We start from the raw sequence: 19,691 nt of genomic DNA, 5'->3' as shown, positions 1-19,691 counted from the left end.
CAGATGGCCAGCCCGGACTGGAGCGCCTGCCTGGTTCCGAGGCCGCTGCGTGCCCCGCAGATTTATAGAGAAGGTGGAGAGCATTCCCACATCCCAGCCCCACCCTGACCCGGGATTCTTGAAGTGGAGACAGAGGCTGACTGGCGGCTCCGCCTCCTGACAATTCGGGGCGTGGGGAGGGCTCTGGGGCCCCCAGGGGAGACGCCAGGGCTCGCTGTTACATTCGGGCATAAACAATGGCTCGCAATGCAATTCGCTCCAACTCTGCCCCTCGGGTACAGGCCCCAGAGTCTCTTAGGTGCACCCATCCAGGCTTGCTCTACCGGACGATCAACGCGTGCAGAGTGTGCAGTGACCTGTTTCTAAATAGATCTCATTTGGGCCGTGACTTTGAAAGCGAGCCAAAGGCCCCAAACTAAAATAGACAGCCTACTGCCCTGTTATTTTCATGGCTTAAAAAAAAAAAAAAAAAAAAAAAAAAAAAAAAATCCCTCCAAAGCAAAGCAAGTATTTTTATCACACGCATTGCTTGGAATAGCAACACCTATTTACTTGGAGGGAGGAGGCTGCAGGGACGTTTCAGCGCCGGGGGGGATTATTCCAGACCCGGGAGAGCGAGTACAACTTTACTCCAGGAGCATCTCCACCCCTTACTCCCACCCCCAGTACATAATCCCCATCTTGGCGCCCCCTCACCCCCCACTCTCCGTGCACCTTGCTTTCTAAACTGCTTCTAGACCTCCAGGTCCTGAGCACAGGCTTTCGTGCTGGGTGCCTCATCTCAGCCCCTAGACCATGTGCAACCAGCCTTCATTTTTTGCTTCTCTCTGTGGCCGGAATCTGGATCTTCCTTCTGGAGGCTCCCTGACCTAAGGAGCATATATCAGCCTTGAATAATCATAATGGAAGCTACATTTTTATTGAGCACTCACTGAATTCCAGGAACCATGCTAAGTACTCCTCGTGTATTGCTATTGAATTTTCAGGTCAACCATGAGGTTGGATGATCATCAGCCCCATTTTACAGAAGGAAAACTGAAACTTAGATGAACTGCCCAGGGGTCACACAGGCAGAGGATGACCTGGGACAGCGGAACGGAGGCTGCATGGGTGCCAAGGGTGAGTTCTGGATCATTTTCTCGTCATTGCGGGTTTTGTTTTGTAGGCTATTATCCAGTTGTGTATACCGTGTATTTGTATATGGCCGCAGAGACGCCCTCCGAGGGCTACTTCTGGGGAGGGATGGGGAGTGCAAGTTTGAGACTTTTTTTCCTTGTTTCTTTAAAGCTTTCTGTATCTTTTTTTATGAGCATGTATCTTTTTTAATAGCAGAAAAACAAATGCTAGTTTGAGAAAAAGAAATAGGAGCAAGCACTCAACGGCACTGGCAGAAGCAGTGGGGGTAGTGTTTAAGCCGCCTGACTTCAAATCCTAGCGGTGCCGCTTCCCAGCTGTGTGACCTCGGGTCGATCAGTTGGCGTCTCTGCTGCTCGGTTCCTCACTCAGGGAGTGGAGGCTAATAATAGCACCTGCGTCAGCACATGCGCATGCGGATTGCCGAGTGCAAAGCGCTCTCGGCAACGTCGGGCTGGCTCGCAGTAGGGATCGTATGAGAGCCTGCCACCATCTGATAGCCCAGACTGTAGAGGAAGGGCAAGGAGATGCGAAGGCAAAGGCCTGGCAGGCGTGGGCAGGCGGTAGAGCCGCCACAGCTGTCAGTACTCGAAAGGATAAGGCCTGTAGCAAGCTGCAGAGTGTAAAATTGCGGCTGGAAGGGGTGGCAGTGCTTTTAGATCCGATGCATTTTCTGAGGGACGTGTAACTCTAGGATGCTATTTAGAAGTCCCTGAAGGTTTAAGGTTGGCTCAAATTGAACAACAAAAGATGCAGAGCCCTTTGGCCCCCGGCTGCCAGCCTGCAGCCTGACTCCCTCGGGCGTCCTGCTTCAATGGCCCTGCTTCCGCAGAGGAAGCCTGACACCCAGCAGCTGACTGGTGAGAGGTGGGCAGGAGTCACAGAAGCATGGTGTTGGAGGGAGGTGGACAGAGAGACAGCCAGTGAGAGAGGGAACACAAGCAGGGAGAGTGAGAGAGGAAGAAGCAGGCTTCCCAGCGGAGCAGGGAGCCCAATGCGGGACTCGATCCCAGGACTCTGGGATCACGCTCTGAGCAGAAGGCAGACGCTTAACGACTGAGCCATCCAGGCGCCCCCCAAAGCGATTGCTTCTAGGGCTGTCTATGCACCTCAGCATTTTGAGACTGCAAATTAAGAAAAAAAAATGTCCTCCCATGGTTTTTCTCTCTCTCTTTTGTTCTCTCTTTTTTTTTCTTTTTCCTTGAAACAAAAACTGTTGAGTGCCAACATCTGCATCTTATCTAAAAGAGGTTTCCCTCTGTGTAGCACACAATTGGTTAAATTAAAGGTACAGCTGGCCCCACAATCCTGGCAGGTTTGCAGTCACGTGCCTCTACTCAGCACTTCTGAACAATTCAGCAATAGTTTTTTTATTTGCTTAAAAATTTTTAAAAATTTTTATTTATTTGAGAGAGAGAGAGAGAATGAACGGCGGGGCGAGGCAGCAGAGGCAGAGGGAGAAGCAGACTCCCTGCTGAGCAAGGAGCCCGATGTGGGACTCCATCCCAGCACCCTGGAATCATGACCTGAGCTGAAGGCAGACAACTGAGCCACCCAGGCGCCCCTAACAATAGTTTTTTTATTGGGCAATGCAATTCAATGCCTACTTCTCATTGGGCAATACAATGCCCACTACAACATGAAGGACTGTGCTGTTAAGAAACTGATCAGAAAGGCTCCTGGGTGGCTTAGTCGGCTAAGTGTCCTACTCTTGATCTCGGCTCAGGTCATGATCTCAGGGCTGTGAGATGGAGCCCCAGATTGGGTTCCATGCTGGACACGGAGTCTGCTTGAGATTCTCTCTCCCTCTCCCTCTGCTTCTTCCCTACCCTCTCTAAAAACACAACAACAAAGAAAAAAAAGAAATTGATCAGAGCCCTTCGAGAAACAGAAGGTAAAATTGGGTGGAGATGGGGATGGAAAGAGAACCAATATTCAGCCAGCCCTTAATATGTGTCAGGCATGTGGGATCTTCACAACAACCTGCTTCCTAAACTGCGTCGGAACTTCTAGATGTTCCCAGTGATGTAGATATTCTTATCCCCATTTCATTTCATTTTATTTTGTTAAAGATTTTATTTATTTATTTGACACAGAGCACAAGCAGGCAGAGTGGCAGGCAGAGGGAGAAGCAGGCTCTCCACTGAGCAGGGAGCCCTACGTGGGGCTCAATCCCAGGACCCTAGGATCATGACCTGAGCCGAAGGCAGATGCTTAACTGACTGAGCCACCAGGGCGCCCCTCTATCCCCATTTTATAGCTGATAAATTGCAAGAAGTAAGAAAATGAAAGAAGAAGGAATTTCTCCAGAGTCATGTGGATTTTAAGAGAGAAGTTACATCTTGCACCCAAAGCTTATGCTCCGAAAATTGTCCCTGGACCCTAGCTTCTCCAAGTGTGGTTTCTAGACCAAGCAGCTTTGGAGCCACTTGGGAGCCTGTTAGAAAAGCGCCATCCCAAGCCTACCACAGTCCTGCTGGATCAGAAGCTACAGTATAGGATTCTCCGTTGATTCTCATACACACTTAAGTTTGGGAAGTACTGTGCTAACTAGTCCCTTCCCTCCTGACCTTTGTCTCCTTCCCACTGCTTGTGGGGGAGCTGCAGAGCTGGTAGCTTCCCTGTGCATTTCAAACTCTGTGCTGAGATGCCACAGATGAGCTGGAGTGTAGTAAGCAGTTTTATAGTCTTTATTCTGTAAATTCAAAAGAGTTTTGTCTTCAAACCTGAAACTTGAAAGGAAATCCTAAATATCTTCCACATCTCAACATCTGTCTATCATCTTCCTGATGGGTGGCCAAATAGCCCAGTTGGCCCAGAATTGAGAGGTTTCTTAGGATGCAGAAATTGTAGTGCTAAAACTTTGTTGGTCCTGGGCAAACCAGCTGGTTGGTCGCTAGAACCTTCTTTCAGCCTTTCAATCGCAGTTAATTCATTACTTAGCACAGTCGTTCTCAGCCCTGGCTACACCTCGGAATCCCCTGGGAGCTTCAGTGAAAAGCAGATGCCCACTCTCTAACCCAGGAGTGTTAAATCAGCACTCCTGGGCTAGGCGCTGGGCACTGGGCACTGGGATGTTTCAAAAAAAAAAAAAAATCCCTATGTGAGTTTAATGCGCAGCCAGAGTTGAGAGCCAGTGCTCCTGCCTGAAGTTATTTTTTGCTCAGAGTAGCACATTTTTCAGACACAGGAAGAATCGGATGAAGAAAGACAAAAGGGGATGGAACTCGAGCTTACTCGATCCATGCTTCTCTCGCGGGTCAGGACCAAAATGCTAGAAGATTGCTATCTGTAAAGCAGGGGATATTTGTGCTCATCATACAGATAAGAATACTGAGGCTCAGAGAGGTTGAGTAACTTGCCCAAGTTCACATAACTAGGAAACAGCGAACTGTGGGATTTCAGGTCTGTCGTCCTTTATAACCCAGGAGGTTGCTCTGCACACTGTCGCCTAGATAAATCTAGATTTTAACTTTGCCACTGATCATGAAGACTCTGGATGCCTCCCAGCTGTGAATCATCTTCTGCAGAGTGGATGATGAGGCCCAGATGTATGGGTGGACTGTCTTCATGCTGGAAATTTCTGCAGCAGGAATTCTTTCCCTGGATCTGTAAGATCCAGAGAGATCCAGTAATTCCTCTCCTAGGTGCACACACACGAGAATAGAAAATGGATGTCCCCACGGAGACTTGCACACCAATGTTCACAGCAGCGTTGTTTATGATAGCCATAATGTGGAAACAACTCAAATGTCCATCATCTGTTAACTGGATGAACAGAGTGTGATATTGGCATGTAATAGAATATTATTTGGCAATCAAAAGGAGTGAAGTACTGACCCAGGCCTCAGCATGGATGGAACCCGAAAACATTACGAGAAGTGACAGAAGTCAGACGCGAAAGGCCTGATTGTATGATTGCCTTTTTTTTTAAGACTTTCTTTCTTTTCTTTTTTTTTTTTTTTAAGATTTTATTTATTTATTTCACAGAGAAAGAGAGAGAGAACACAGCAGGGAGAGCAGCAGGCAGAGGGAGCAGGAGAAGCAGGCTTCCCATGGAGCAGGGAACCCGACATGGGACTCAATCCCAGGACCCCAGGATCATGACCTGAGCTGAAGGCAAATGCTTAACTGACTGAGCCACCCAGGCACCCCTTTAACAGAGAGAGAGAGAGAGAGAGAGAGAGAGAGAACGTGCAGGTGGGGGGGAGGGGCAGAGGGAGAAGGAGGGAATCTCAAGCAGACTCCAAGCTGAGCACAGAGCCTGGTGTGGGGCTCGATCTCACAGCCCTGAGACCGTGACCTGAGCCAAAATCAAGAGTTGGACACTTGGGGCGCCTGGGTGGCGCCGCAGTTAAGCGTCTGCCTTCGGCTCAGGGCGTGATCCCGGAGTCCTGGGATCGAGCCCCACATCAGGCTCCTCTGCTGAGAGCCTGCTTCTTCCTCTCCCACTCCCCCTGCTGTGTTCCCTCTCTCACTGGCTGTCTGTCTCTGTCAAATAAATAAATAAAATCTTAAAAAAAAAAAAAAAGAGTTGGACACTTAACTGACCGAGGCACCCAGGTGTCCTTGTAGGATTCCCTTTGCATGAAATGTCCAGAACAGGCATATCCATAGAGAGTAAAAGGAGATCGGTGGTTGCCAGGAGAGGGGAGGCTGGGAGCAGAAGGGAGGAATGCAGAATGATTACTAATGAACGTGGGCCTTCTTTTGGGGTGATGAGATGTTATGGAATTAGCAGGGATGGTCATACCACTCTGTGAGTATAGTAAAACTACGGAACTGTATACCTTAAAAGGGTGGACTTTAGGGTATGTGAATTACATCTCAATCTGCTAACTGGAGCGCTCATACATTGCTGGTGGGAATGTAAAATGGAGCAACCAGTTTAGAAAACTGGTACTTTCTGTGAGGTTAAACTTATACCTACCCTATGCAACAGCTGTTCTATTCCACAAACGAGTGCTGAAGTCCACACGAAAACAAGTACATGGATGTTCCTAGCAGCTGTATTCACAGCAGCCCCAAACCGAGACACCCAAACACCCACTCACAGGAGACTAGATAACGAAATTGTCATGTGTCCCAGCAACGGAATAGCACAGCCAGTGAAGAGGGTCTGCTGTTAGCTGCCTACCGGGAGCAAACCTGATAGCCTGACTCAACGCTGACTGAAAGAAGCCAGACCAAAGAGCCCATACTCTATGATTCCATTTCTCCGAGGTTCAAAAGCACACAAGACTAATGGATGACGGCAGAGGTCAGAGGAGTAGAGGTTGCGAAGAGGGAGGGAGCTTGTTAAGGTCAGATGTGGTACGTATGTATCTTGATCTCGATAGCCGTCGCGTGGGTGTGTACGTACGTAAAGATCTCTGAGCTGTACAAGGAAGGTTAGGAAACTTTATGAATTTGCCAAGTGTATGTTATACCTGAAAAAATCGAGATTCTCCTCAACCAGCAGTGACCTAGTCCTGGGGTTCACTGACTGACAGTGGACTGAAGAGGGCAAAGACCGTGGCATTGGATGGACCTGGATTCCAGTCCAGCTTTGCCCCTTATCTAGTCCTATGATCTTGGGCAAGTCACAGAACATTTCTGATTTACAAAATGAGAAAGTCGTGTCTGCCGAACAGGGATTGCTTGAGACTTAATGGAAAAAAATACATGCCCAATCCCTAGCACAGGGCTCAGCACAGGACAGAACAATCCCAAGTGGGCCATAAATGGTGGCTTCAACAAGACAACTGCTCTGTCAGAAAGGTACAGAGTCAGAGCCTTCTTGGGGGAACAGGGACAGGTGAGGAATAAGCAGAGGTAGGGGCAGAGAATTTATGAAACTTGTCCTAGGTCTTCCTGCCCTGTTGAAGAGACCACCAGGACAGACGACACGGAGGAGCCAAGTCGAGAGAATGAGAGAGGCATGAAAAGAGAGAGGCCCAGTGTCCCAGTGCCCCAGCTGAGCCCAGCCTTCAAGCTGTCCCCACAAGTTGCAGCCATGCCGGTGAGCCATCTTGAATAGTCCAGCCCAGCAGAGCTCCTGGATGACTGCTGTCCCAGCCAACATTGTGTGGAGCTGAGCCCAGTCAATCCGCGGAATCGTGGAAGATCATAAATGTTTGCTGGTTTAAACTTTAGCCAAAACAGGAATTGCTGTTGAGAAGTGGAGAGTTCCAATAAACACCACCAAAAGCTGGGACATTGGCTGAAGGACAGGGCAGTGGGCAGAGGCTCAAAGGGCCTTGATGAGGTTGTTATTGGAACCTGGAAGGACTGTGAGGAAATTGTTATAAAAGGCTGAGGAAAGGGAACCCAACTTACGTACTGACAGAACAATTTAGTTAAACTGTTCCTTGTAATAATGTGGAAAATAGAAAATTTAGTTCATGAACTTGTTGATTTGGCTAAGAAGATTTCAAGGCAGAACGTTGGAAGAGCCAATGGTTCACTTTAGCTGAGGTATGGGTAGAGAGATGGCCCAGCGAAAGAACTGTTTGGTATTCAAGTGAATCTAAAGGAAAAGCTTCTAACCTCAAGCTTGCCCGGTTGGGAAATCACCTCATTCCCACCCTGCATAGCCCAATAAAGATTCTCAAAGAAAATAAAAACCTAGGGAGACGGAGGGAAACTGGTGGCAAAAAATCAAATCTAAGGGGGCACCTGGGTGGCTCAGTGGGTTTGGTGTCCAACTCTTGATTTCGGCTCAGGTCATGATCTCAGGGTCATTGGATCAGACCCCACATTGGGCTCCACGCTCAGCAGGGAGTCTGCTGGAGATGATCTCCCTCTCCCTCTCCCTTCCCCTCTGCTCCTCGCCCTCTGCTCCTCTCCCTGCTTGGCCCTGGTGCTCTCTTAAATAAATAAATAAATAAATAAATAAATAAATAAATAAATAAATAAATAAATAAAATCTTTAAAAAGATCCAATATGGGGTGCTGCCAGTAAGCTGTGGCCTCAGGGTCAAGGTTAGATGAAGCATGCAGCCACGCAACCCTGTGTTGGGACTTCTGCTGGATTTATGGGTATTTTCAGGTAGATCCTCTCAGCTAGACAAAAAGGCTTCTGAGGTTCTCTGGAGCCGTTGTCCCTTAGCAGCTTGCCTGTGGCCCAAAGTAGAAGAGGGCCTGTTTTGGGCAGAAATGGAAGTCTGGCTTTTGTCTACTGGAGCGGGTGATTTGCTATATAGGAAATCACACATTTTTCTGTTTGACTAACTTGGACTGAAAAGAACAGAGACATTATAAAACAAAAAGGAGCCTTTGTGACCCCAACAGGCCAACATGGGGCGTTTCTTATGGAAAAGAAGGATGCCTCAGAGGGTGGGGCCAAGAGCCACAGACAGCACATGCGGTATCGTGGATTCTTCTGTTCCAGACCACCGCAATCAAATGAGCACCTCGATAATGCGAGTCAAGCGCATTTTTGGTTTCCTAGTGTGTATAAAAGTTATGTTTATCCTATACTGTAGTTTTGAGTGTGCAATAGCACTATGTCTAAAAAATGCACATTAATTAAAAATGCTTTATTGCTAAAAAAATGCTAACCATGATCCGAGCTTTCAGCAGTCCTAACTGTTTTGCCGCTGGAGGGTGCTGTCTCGGTGTGGACGGCTGCTGGCTGATCTCAGGGGTGGTTGCTGACGGCTGGGGTGGCTGCGGCAGTTTCTCAAAAGAAGACAATAAAATTGGCCACATTGATTGACTTCCTTTTACAAACAATTTCTCTGTGGCATGTGATGCTGTTTGATCGCTTTCTACCCACAGTAGAACTTCTTTCAGAATTGGAGTCTGTCCTCTCAAACCCCTCCACTGCTTTATCAACTGAGTTTATGGCATATTCTTAATCCTTTATTGCCCTTTCAACTGTTTTCACAGCATCTCCAGCAGGAGTAGGTTCCGTCTCAAGAAACCACTTTGCTCATCCGTAAGAAGCAGTTCCTCATCCTTTCACGTTTGATCATGAGATCGTCGCAATTCAGTCACGTCTTCAGGCTCCACTTCTGGTTTCTAGTTCTCTTGCTCTTCCCACCGCGTCTGCAATGACTCCCTCCATGGAAGTCTGAAAGCTTCAGTTTGTAAAAACTGCAATATCTGCTAAGTACAATAAAGTGCAACAAAATAAGACGAGCCTGTGGAGCCAGTCCCAGCGAGCAGGCCTTCGTCAGCACGCATTCCTTACCCCCGGAGCAAAGGGAATTGTACTCGGAGGAATTTCATAATTGCGATGGACCTGCGACTCCTCTGTGTTTCCCCTTGTAGAATGGGAGTGTGAGTTGAGTATGTGGGGGCAGATAACTTCTTCCTCCAGTCCGCAGGTCTTCAGATCAAGAGAAACCATGCCCAAGTGCCTCCTCAACCATGATGAAATTTAGTTGATGGAAAATGACGTCAGGCCCGAGTCTGAGGCTGTAATGGATAAGACTTTGGGGATTGTGGGAAGAGGGGCAGATTTTATTTTGCACGCAAGAAAGACCTTGGGGACCAGAAAGCAGACTAGGGTGGCTAGTCTCTAAGGATGGCCCCTGGTGAATCATGCCTCCTGATGTTCATGCCTTTGTGTATTCCCTTCCCGTGTTGTATCTGGGCTGGTCCCGTGACCTACTCTAACCAACAGAAGGAGCAGAAGTGATACTGCTCTGGGCCTATGGATTGAGAGGGCCTGGCAATTCCAACGTTTGCAGGCTGGGGAACCCTGAGCTGCCTTATGAGATGTCTGTCTACCTTGTGCTGGAAAGACCACAGGGAGAGGCCTGAGGGAGAGGGAGAGGCCTGATATGACTTGGAAAAAGAGAGTTGCAGCCTTCCTATTCCTGCTCAGTCCAGACTTCTAGCCATCCGCTCCAGCTGGCCAGACATGAGAACGCCATCTCGGATGTTCCAGCAGAATTGAGTCCCCAAGGGACTGCCACCACTGCAGACATCAGGTGGAGCAGACCTGACCCCAGATGACCCCAGTCTACCCACAGAATCATGAGAGACAATAAAGTAGTGGTGTTTTTAAGCTGCCAAGTTGTGAGGTAGCTTGTTACACCCCAATAACTAAAACACCATTGGTCCAACCTAATCAGAAACTGAAGAACGAGGAAGCCCATTCATGGTGGCCATATAATCAACTTCCTGAGGCAGAGAGTAGAACGGAGTAGGATGGAGGTAAACTGAAGATCACCAATTTTGAACCTGATGGCTTGAATCAGGTAGAGGGAGGGATTCCTGGGTGTTCGATGTTTAGAATCAGGAGGATTGTGACACCGTTACTGAGCAGGAAATGCTGGCCAACAACCAGGTTTGGGGGGGAAAGTCACGATTTCTCTTTTGTGTGGATGGAAGTGGAAAGGCTTTGAGACATTCGTGAGGAAGTGTCAACGGAGAGGAACGTGGGAATCCTCGGTGTGTGATGATGGTGACCGCAGCTGAGGGTGTGTGTGAGCGTGCCTGCAGAGGGGGTCGGAGCGCGGTGAGAAGAGAGCATGGACTATTCCCTGAGGACCCCCAACACGCGACAGTCATGCCTCTGCCTGCCGAGGGGACCGACGAAGGGCGGCTAGTGAGGGAGGGGAAGATGAGGACAGTGCAATGTCAAGCAAGCCAAGAAAAGAGGGTGATGGGGGACGATGTGGTCTATCAAATGTCCCACTGCTCAGATGCCAAGTCAGAAGAGGGCGGAGGGCTTCATTGAGACTGGTGGCCTCGCTCCCTTATCGAACAGCATTACAGGAGTGGGTCTGTGAAACGAACTGGCGAGGGAGCCGGGGCTGTTCCCAAAGAGTGAACCCAAGTGGCCGGTAAACCCATGAGGTGCCCAGCCTCATTAGTCATCAGGGAAATGTAAATTCAAACCACAATGAGATTCCATTTCACACCCATCAGATTGGCTAAAAATAAAAAGCCTAACAATACCAGGATTTGGCGAGGATGTTGAGCAAATAGAACTCTCATGCATTGTCGGTAGGAATGTAAGTTGGTACAACCATCTTGGGACTGGTTTGACATTAACTCGTGTGGTTGAGGGTGTGCTCGGTGTGCTGGGCCAGGTTCCCCGGGAGACAGACTCGGGGGAGGAGGTTCGCCCGCAAGAGATTTAATGAAGTGCTCTTGGGATCAACATTTGCGAGGGGGCGAGGACAGCAGAATTTCACAAGGGAGAAGTGCAAGGGAGTGACAACAGAGACCTCAGGCACTGGGAGCTCTGAAAATGGGATGGCTCTTTACAGATGTCCTGAATTGATGGAAGGGGGCCAGGCCTTTGTACCCCGACATTGGCCAGTCACTGGCTGGGGCTATCTCCAAAGAGGAACCATGACCTTGGACGAGGCAGCCCCATCCGTACAGGGCACGACTCCCGGCAGCCGCAGAGGGCGCGTGCGGCTTCTGCAGGAGGAGACGTGGGCACGCACCACCGCGTTCACTACGCTTCTGTATCATGTGGATCCCTCGCTTTGTAAAATAAGTTAACACCATCTGAGAGCGACTCCTCCAGCGTTCTGATCCTTCTCTTTTTCTGGGGCGGCTTTAGCGGGTTGGTGGAATGAGCTCCAGCTCTCGCGCTGCAGCTGGTATACTCGCGATCTCCCTCCCGTTCTAGACTCCCTAACCCTCAGCTCAGACCTCTGCTGTCTAAGGGCTTCCCCAGCGAGATGGCCCAGCCCTTCCTCTCGAAGGGGTCTGAGACCTTCGTCGCCGTGCTCGTCTTAGTCGTGGTTGCTGCGTCTGTGTCGTCGCCGTGCTCGTCTTAGTTGTGGTTGCTGCGTCTGTGTATTTGCCGTCTGTCTATTTACCATCAAGAAACACACAAGTGGGTGCCCTGGAGCGTCGGATGTATTTCTCTCTGTCCTTTGTGTAACGACAGCTCTGCTTCCTCCTGATGTTGCGGTCAATTCACTTGCCAGAAGGGTGACTCCTCTTCTTGCCTGCTGGTCTCTTGGCACCAGGAGCCTGAAATGATCAGGTAGCAGCTACAGCTTAAGGTTCAATGGGACTCTCGTGTCTCCTGGTGGAAGCACCCCCTGCCCCCCCTCACCCTCGGGAACCAGGACCTCTCGATCTACAGAACCCAGTTGTGAGGATGGGAAGCCCAAATTCTCCCAGTGGCTTGCTGGGAGTATGGTGAGAGGAGTTGCTCTTATTTCCACCCCCTGCTTCCCGAATCCATTTATTCTGCTTGCAGACCGCACCCCTCCATGCTCTTGGTCTAGGGTGCACGCTGCCCCCTTGCAGTGTATCTTTCCCTGCAGAGTGTCATTTCCAAATCGGTGCCTCAGTTGCATCACTTTTTTTCTAGCTAAAGTACTTTTTATTTTTAGGCCTACCTAACATTTTAAATATAAACTCCTTCATATACAAACTGTGATCACAAGAGCATCCACAGGACAGCACGCAGGGCTGCGGAGCGAAGAGGGGAAGGTTTTCAGGTTCCTGACTGTTTCTCTCACCCACCATCTCCCATGCTGCCTGTGAGAACGTGGTCTTAGCAAGAGGACGAGTCAGGGCAGCCAGAGGCGTAGGGGCCTTCGAGCCCTTTCTAAGGTGGCCTCTAGGTTCAGTAGGACCCTCTAACATGGTATCATCACCACCTGTAGATCCCTCGCCGGATCCAGCTGGAAGACAACAGGAAAGTCGTTGTTACCCAGAGGAGCCTTATCATTCCTCAGGATTCTACTCATCACATATTTTGGGCATAAAATAGAGTTTTCTAGAGATTGTTAGATTGGCAAGAGCTGAACGCATCTGGGAAAAGAACAGAAATTGAATCTGAGCCTACCTCCTACCAAGATTCCTTGCCTATGACTCTAGAAAGCTGGAGTCATGGATCTGCTCAGATGTTTGGGAAAGGGAAGGAATGACAGAGTCTTTGGCCCAACAGGACTGGAGCCTTGCCAGCTATTGACCAAGAAAGCCTCCAGGCAGGCCAGGGAGGTCTGTGGGAAGAGGCTCATGGCAGTGGTACTCAAGAGAGCATGATGGTACAATGGCTTTTAGGCAGAATTGGTTGCATATGTGCAAGAGAGAAAGAACACAAGTCAGAAAGAATTAAGAACTAAAGAGCCTGCTTTTTAAAAGTCTGTGGGGGTAGAAATGAGATACTCCTGGGCTGGAACTGGGAGACCCAAAACCTGTTCTTTCCTTGAGCTCCACTTTGACTGGCTTGGACGTAGGTTTCGGCACCCAAATCCTCCAAAGTCTAAAGTCCTCCAGAGGTCAGCATTCTGGGCAACGTGGTATGTCATAAGTCCGGGGGAGCCCATGATCCTATGCCCACTGCTGCACCTCCTTTTCTGTAAAGGGAGTCCTTTGGTCTAATATGATGTTATCTGAGACCAAACATTAATAGACCAAACACTCTGCAAGTCTTTAGATTGGCTGAGACCCAGTAGCCAGGAAAGGTAAATCCGTAGTAGGAAGATATGTCCCAGTCAAGATGAATCGCTTCTTCTTCCAGGTAAAAGAGGTCCAATTTAATTAACTTGCCACCAGGTGGCTGGTGGGGTTCTTCGAATGATGGCACCACATTGATGGCTCCATGTTGATCTTTGCTGCTGGAAAAGTGGACATTCGGCAGCAGTAGTAGCTAGATCATTCTTAGTGAATGTGGAACGTCTATTCCTGCCTCGTGGCTTCTTCGTTATGAGTCTATTATGCCAAAACTGGGGTGGCAGAGACTGACTGATGACCTGGCCGAGTCACTCTGGCCTGCTTGGTTGTTTAGTACCTCTTCCATAATGGATGCTCTCTGATGGAGGTCAACATATGATGCAAGATCTTCACGCTTTGTGCCCATGCCCGTGGGTCCCCACGCAACCTTCTTTCCCACCGCCTTGTCCCCAGTCTTTCAATATTTATCTGGTCTGTTTTTGCCACTGCCCAGAGTCTGTATTTATTCTTCCCTCCTGCTACTTCGCTTGTCCACAGAGTGGACGCCCAAGTGCTCTGCCCAAGGCCCAGTCCATTGGTGAGATTCCACCTCCTTATTGTCTTTAAAGGTCACCTCTGGGTGACACTCTAACGTACCTGTCCTCCATTTTCCGTTTACACCCACCTCCCAAACAGACCCACCTGGGAATCAAGCTTAGCCTTCCTCGCCTTGTTAGCTGGCCATAAGGGAACCCCATGCCGCCGTAGGTGTGAGATGAAGGAGAGGGGTTGGTGCAATGTTGATGGATGACATGGGGTCTAGGCCACCTGCGTGTGCAGCTTATTGGTGGCCTCCAGCCCCGCTTGTGCCTGATCCCAGATGCACCATCTTACTTCGGATGACTGTCAAGCCCGCCCGACCTTATGACTTGGTAGGTCTCACAATCCCAGCTGGTAATGGGCCGTTCTGGCTATAGGCTCCTTAATGTGCCTGGTCAGTTTCTTCATCTCTCCCAGTGCCCACCCCGGGAGGAGGTTCTCACATGGTGATAGTTCTCTCTTGCAGATTGAATGGCCTTGCTCCAGAATGCCTGGGGTCTAGATGGTGTTTATTTCACTGGGCTTGCCATAGACATGTGGCACCTTTTCCCACCACAGAGACATTGAAGACCGTAAGGTCTTCTGGGCCATGTGGCGCTGGAGGCAGAGAAGCCTGCAGTCCAGCCTTGATCTACGGCGGAGCTCTCTTCTGGCCAGGACCTGCTCGGAAAATGACAGCCATCCACGCCATTCAGAAAATAGGCTGGATTCCTATTCCTAAGTATAAAATATGCTGACTTCAGCCTGCAGAAGCCTACCGGGTACTGTGCTTCCTTCTGAATGGAGGGAGGTACAAGATGTAATCACATGTTCTTTACTTTGCAGGGGCTGTCCCAGCATGCCCCAGACCGCTCCCCCAAAACTACACTGATGTGGTGAGCCCCCGACACTTACTCGGGGGAGTTGCCTATCCTCTAGAGTCCTTGAATTCTTATAGGGTTTATCTCCTACTCTCCAGACACAGACCAGTTTCATCCAGCCCTATAAACACGGTTTCACTAGGAGAGTGGACCAATGTGATGTTTTGCAGAATGTCTGATGGTCCAGTCCCTTCAGCCTTTATTATGACAGAGAACAGAAGGGAGAACACAGCCTTGAGATAGATTATAAATGTGTATCGTTGTCTGCCCTACGAAAGAGTGAACTGTCTCTGGACCTTTTTCCTGTTAGGGATGAAAAAGAACGTATAAGCCAGATCCACAGTTGGACAACATGCACTTCAAGCCATGTCACTCTGTCCAGGAAAGCTGCCTCAAGCAACACAGCCACTGGGGCATGGGCTACTGCTGGGGTTTGCACGGGGCAGAGTAGTGGATTAAAAGGGAGATAGATGGTGACCACCACCCCTGAATCCTTTAGATCTTATATCAAGACCTATCAAGAAAGGATTCTTAGCCCCATTTTGCAAATGAGGAAACTGAAGCTTCCAGGGTTATAATAATTTATTGTAAAATCCTCTGCTCTGTCAAATCTGTTTGACTCACAAGCTTTTGCATTTAACCCTATGAGATACACAGCCCACGCTTGTAATTAGTTAATTTGGGAAAGTGGAAAACAAGATCTGACTGAATTGCTACATGTCCATACACATCTATCGTGCTTTTTGTTAGAGGTTTTTCTAACAAGTCTAACTTTGGGATCAAATGGGGCCAGTTCTGCCTAATTTCTTAACAGTGGGAAATCAAGCCCAGTTGAGAAAGTTTTGTTAGCTTTTATTCCTGGCAGCTTTATGGATGAATTTTATTTCCAAATGCTGTATGCCAGGATGTTTCCTCATTTGACTTTTCCAGGATCGTGATGGAAAAAAAAAAAAAAAAAAAAGAGGAGGGAAAAGAGTTGCCACCCAAAATTAAAATCTTCCCTTCGCTGTGGAACAATGCAGCATGCCTGGAGCAGGCCGTGACTTTCTTTGTGCAAATGATTGAAGCAGCCAGCCCCAGGATGCAGCTACTCGCTGAGTCTTCTTAGGCAAGTCATCGCGTGGATCTCAGTTTCCTCAGCTATACAATGGGAATAATAATAGTATCTACCTCACTGGATTGCCTCATCATGCTTAATCCTGAGTCCCTAAAGGCCCTGGCACAAAGTAGCTCAGGTCTCGATCAGGTCATGAGTTCAAGCCTCTCTTTGGGCTCCACGTGGAGCATGGAGCCTACTTAAAGGTGCCTGGGTGGCTCAGTCAGTTAAGCATCTGCCTTTGGCTCAGGTCATGACCCCAGAGTCCTGGGATCGACTCCTGCATTGGACTCCCTGCTCAGCGGGGAGCCTGCTTCTCCCTCTCCTGCTCTCCCTGCTTTTGCTCTGTCAAATAAATAAATAAATAAATAAATAAATAAAGTCTTTTAAAAAAGTAGCAATCAATGCATATATGCTGAATGAAAAACTTGTGAAGATTAAATGAGATGACCCGTTTGCCCAGTACATGGCAAACATTAGATTCTTTGGTGCCAATTTGACAATATATATTAAAACCGTAAAAAACACACAGGTCTTTGGACTCAACGATTCTGTGTCTAGAACTGGAAACTTCATCTGAATAATTAAAAAATTAAGATAATTAATAATTATGACAATCTTCATTATTCGGATAATAATGAAGGATACATCAAAGATTTAGAATACGAGAATGCTCCTGGACAAGCCACCTAAATGCCCATCATAGTTTGGTGAGGAATCCATGCGTGTGACACATACAAGGACTGTATGAGGTTACATACTAAGGCAGTGGTCCTCTAAGTGCGGCTTGGGGACTAGCAGCAGCAGCAGCAGCTGGGAACTTGTTTAACATGTAAATTCTTGAGTCCCGCCTCACACGTACAGAAATTCTAGAGTGGGGCCCAGCACTCTGGGTTTTAACAAGTCTTCCAGGTGATGCTGGTTACATGTTCGAGAACACTGCTCTAAGGTGTTACTAGAGGTTGTTTCTTTGTGAGTGGGAGTATTTTAATGTTCTTATATTCTCTGACTTCCCTGGAGTAAACATTACATTGCCAACTGATATAAGAAAGATACCCAATAAAAGAAAAAAATGAAAAGAAGAAAAAGTAAACTGAATGTAAGTGGAAGGAGTGGGGGAAAAGTTAAAAAAAAAAAAAACAGAACAGAAAAAAGCACTCCCACCTTTCCAATGTTTTTTTTTTTTCTTTTCCCCCACTTTATTTCTACCCCTACACCAACTTGCTGAGTGTCCAGGATGTTTTGCAGATGCTTTTTTTCTCATTTAATATTTCACAGTGGCCTTTCCGATGATGCTGCAGGCTTTGGTATCATCTTTTTTTTTTTTTTTTTAATGGAGGTATTACTTTTACTTTGTTCCCTTGGTTACCTGTTTCCCTGTGCTGTTTTCAATTTTTGCCATCATAAATAATGCTGCCACCAATATTTGCACATACACCTCTCCCCAGCTGTCAAATTATGTTCCTAGGATAGGTTCTTAGAAGTGAGTTTGATGGATCAAAGGATAGAAACGTTTTAAAGACTCACATTGTGCAAGAGTGCCAGCTTCCCAACAGTGAGAAATATCATGATTTGAAATAGTTTTGCTAATTAATGGAGAAAATAAGTTACTTGCTGTTTAAAATGTCATTTGTTTGAGACAATTAACAGCTTCTCCTCTTTCAGAATAAACTCATATTTATCCTTTCTTAAATTGGGTTGGGGAGGAAAGCTCTGGACTTCACCCCATTAATGTCTCTGAGTCTCAAGTTTTTTCATCTACCAAATGGATAGCAGAATGGTTGTGAAATTAAGTGAGACGAAGGATGGGAAAAGCTCCCTCACACAGTGTATTCTGCATATTCACATCACTTTTACCCCACCTGGCATGAGATTTACCTATTCATTATAAAACCCTCTGTTTTGTCAACAATCCAGAAAACCTTCACCACAACCCAAATCTCTAAAGCCTTCTTCCTTTGTGACCTGGTGCCCCCTCTTAATTTCTTCCGTTTTTTGAGGGAAACACTGCGACGCATTTGCAGTCTTACGGAGAAGGGCCCTCCGTCAAGGCCTGAGGGTTTCATTATCTGACACTGGCGAGAAAACCAAGTTCATTAACGCGAAGGCTCAGCCTCCCCAGCCTCCCCAGACTTGACCTCGCGTTTGGGAGGAGAGCCCATCCGGAAAGGTCAGAGAGGCTCTTAGACCCAACAGACACCCTCCAGGTACCAAAGCCGACCCGGGCCGACCTGGCAGGTGCAGGAGCCAGAATACAGTTAACGACTCTCAGCAAGTTTCCTCCTCACTGTTTTTCTCCGTTGCTAGGAAACCTCATTTCGCCACGGCTCACTGGTTAGAGCTCCCTCTTGTGTCCACACGCTGTAATAGCACTCCAGTTGCGCAAAGACCAAAGATCACTTCTTTTTTTAATACAGTACTTGATTTAAACCATTGTTATTGTGGAATATAATACAGAGAAAAGTATCCAGGATAGACACACAGGTTGAAAAATAGCTATAAAGTAAACTCGCGACCAGGTAAAGTAAACCACGACCCAGGTAAAGAAATAGAACTCTGCCAGCTCCTAAGACCACCTGCACCGGCCCCCTTTCCCTCCTCAGTCACACTCCTCCTATGCATTAAACACTCTCCCCACACTTAAGGATCTGTTTATCGCTTTCCTTCATAGTTGTATTACCTGTTTATGTATCTGTAATCAATATAGCTTTGGTTTTGTCTACTTGGAAACTTTCTGTAAACAAAACCACACGGCTTTACTCCATATTATGTTTGTAAGAATATAAACATGGTTTTTGTATCTGTAAGGCCCACCCATGTTGTTACCTGCAGACGTAGTGCGTTCATTTTCATTGGTGTATAACATTCCAGTAATGAGCGATCCATTCTCCTGTTCATGGATTTTCCGGCTCTTTCCACCTTGGGGACAGTGCTGCTGTGGTCTTGTACATGTGTTTGCCACATATATGCAGGGCAATTCTCTGCTTACATATCTAAGAGTGAAGTTGTTGGACCACAGAATGCGTGTCTCTGGCTTTGCTAGATAATGCCCAACAACCTCCCAAAGTAAGTGAACCAATAAATGGACATTCCCACCCAGTAGCGGGCGTTCATTCCCGCTGCTCCATGGGGCTACAGTTGGTATCGTCAGACGCTTATTTTCTCCAATCTGGTGGGAATTATCTCATTGTCATTTTGTTTAATTTATTTTTATTTTTATTCATTTATATTTAATTTATTTTAATTTGTTTAATTTCCTGATCATTAATGAGATAAGGCATATTTTCATATGTGTATTGGCCAGGTGCATTTCCTCTTATTTGAAGTGTCTATTACAATTTTTTGTTCATTTGCTTTTGCGTTGTTTGTATATGTAGCAGAAATCTCTAATTCCTGCTCTTGGCTAATCTCTGATTTCAGTAGCTATTGTGAACAGATTTGTTTTTTACTTTTTATTTTGACATAATTTCAGACATAAAGAGAAGTTGCAAGAATAGAACAAATATTCCTTTCACCAGATTCCCAATGTTAACATATTACCACATTTATTTTATCCTTCTCTCTGTAAGTACTTTTCCCCCCTGAATTTAAGAGCAACTTGCAGACATGATGCCTCTTTATTCTAAATCCTTCAGTGTGTGTTTACTGAAAACAAG

General features: G+C 47.4%; 1 long non-coding RNA gene across 1 annotated transcript; it reads left to right on the top strand.

Moving 5' to 3' along the window:
* Positions 1-557: 557 nt before the first annotated feature.
* On the top strand, positions 558-11,033 carry LOC148108903 (uncharacterized). The gene is made up of 2 exons (XR_015726591.1): positions 558-1,119; positions 9,007-11,033. It is a non-coding gene; the product is annotated as an uncharacterized LOC148108903 (long non-coding RNA).
* The last annotated feature ends 8,658 nt before the right edge of the window (positions 11,034-19,691 follow it).

Source organism: Ursus americanus, chromosome 14 (genome assembly GCF_024610735.1).
Source record: "Ursus americanus isolate L20-20 chromosome 14, mUrsAme1.1.p, whole genome shotgun sequence".
Classification (NCBI taxonomy): Eukaryota; Metazoa; Chordata; class Mammalia; order Carnivora; family Ursidae; genus Ursus; species Ursus americanus.
The sequence above is the reverse complement of the archived record's forward strand: the minus strand, read 5'-3'. Positions and strand labels throughout refer to the sequence as shown.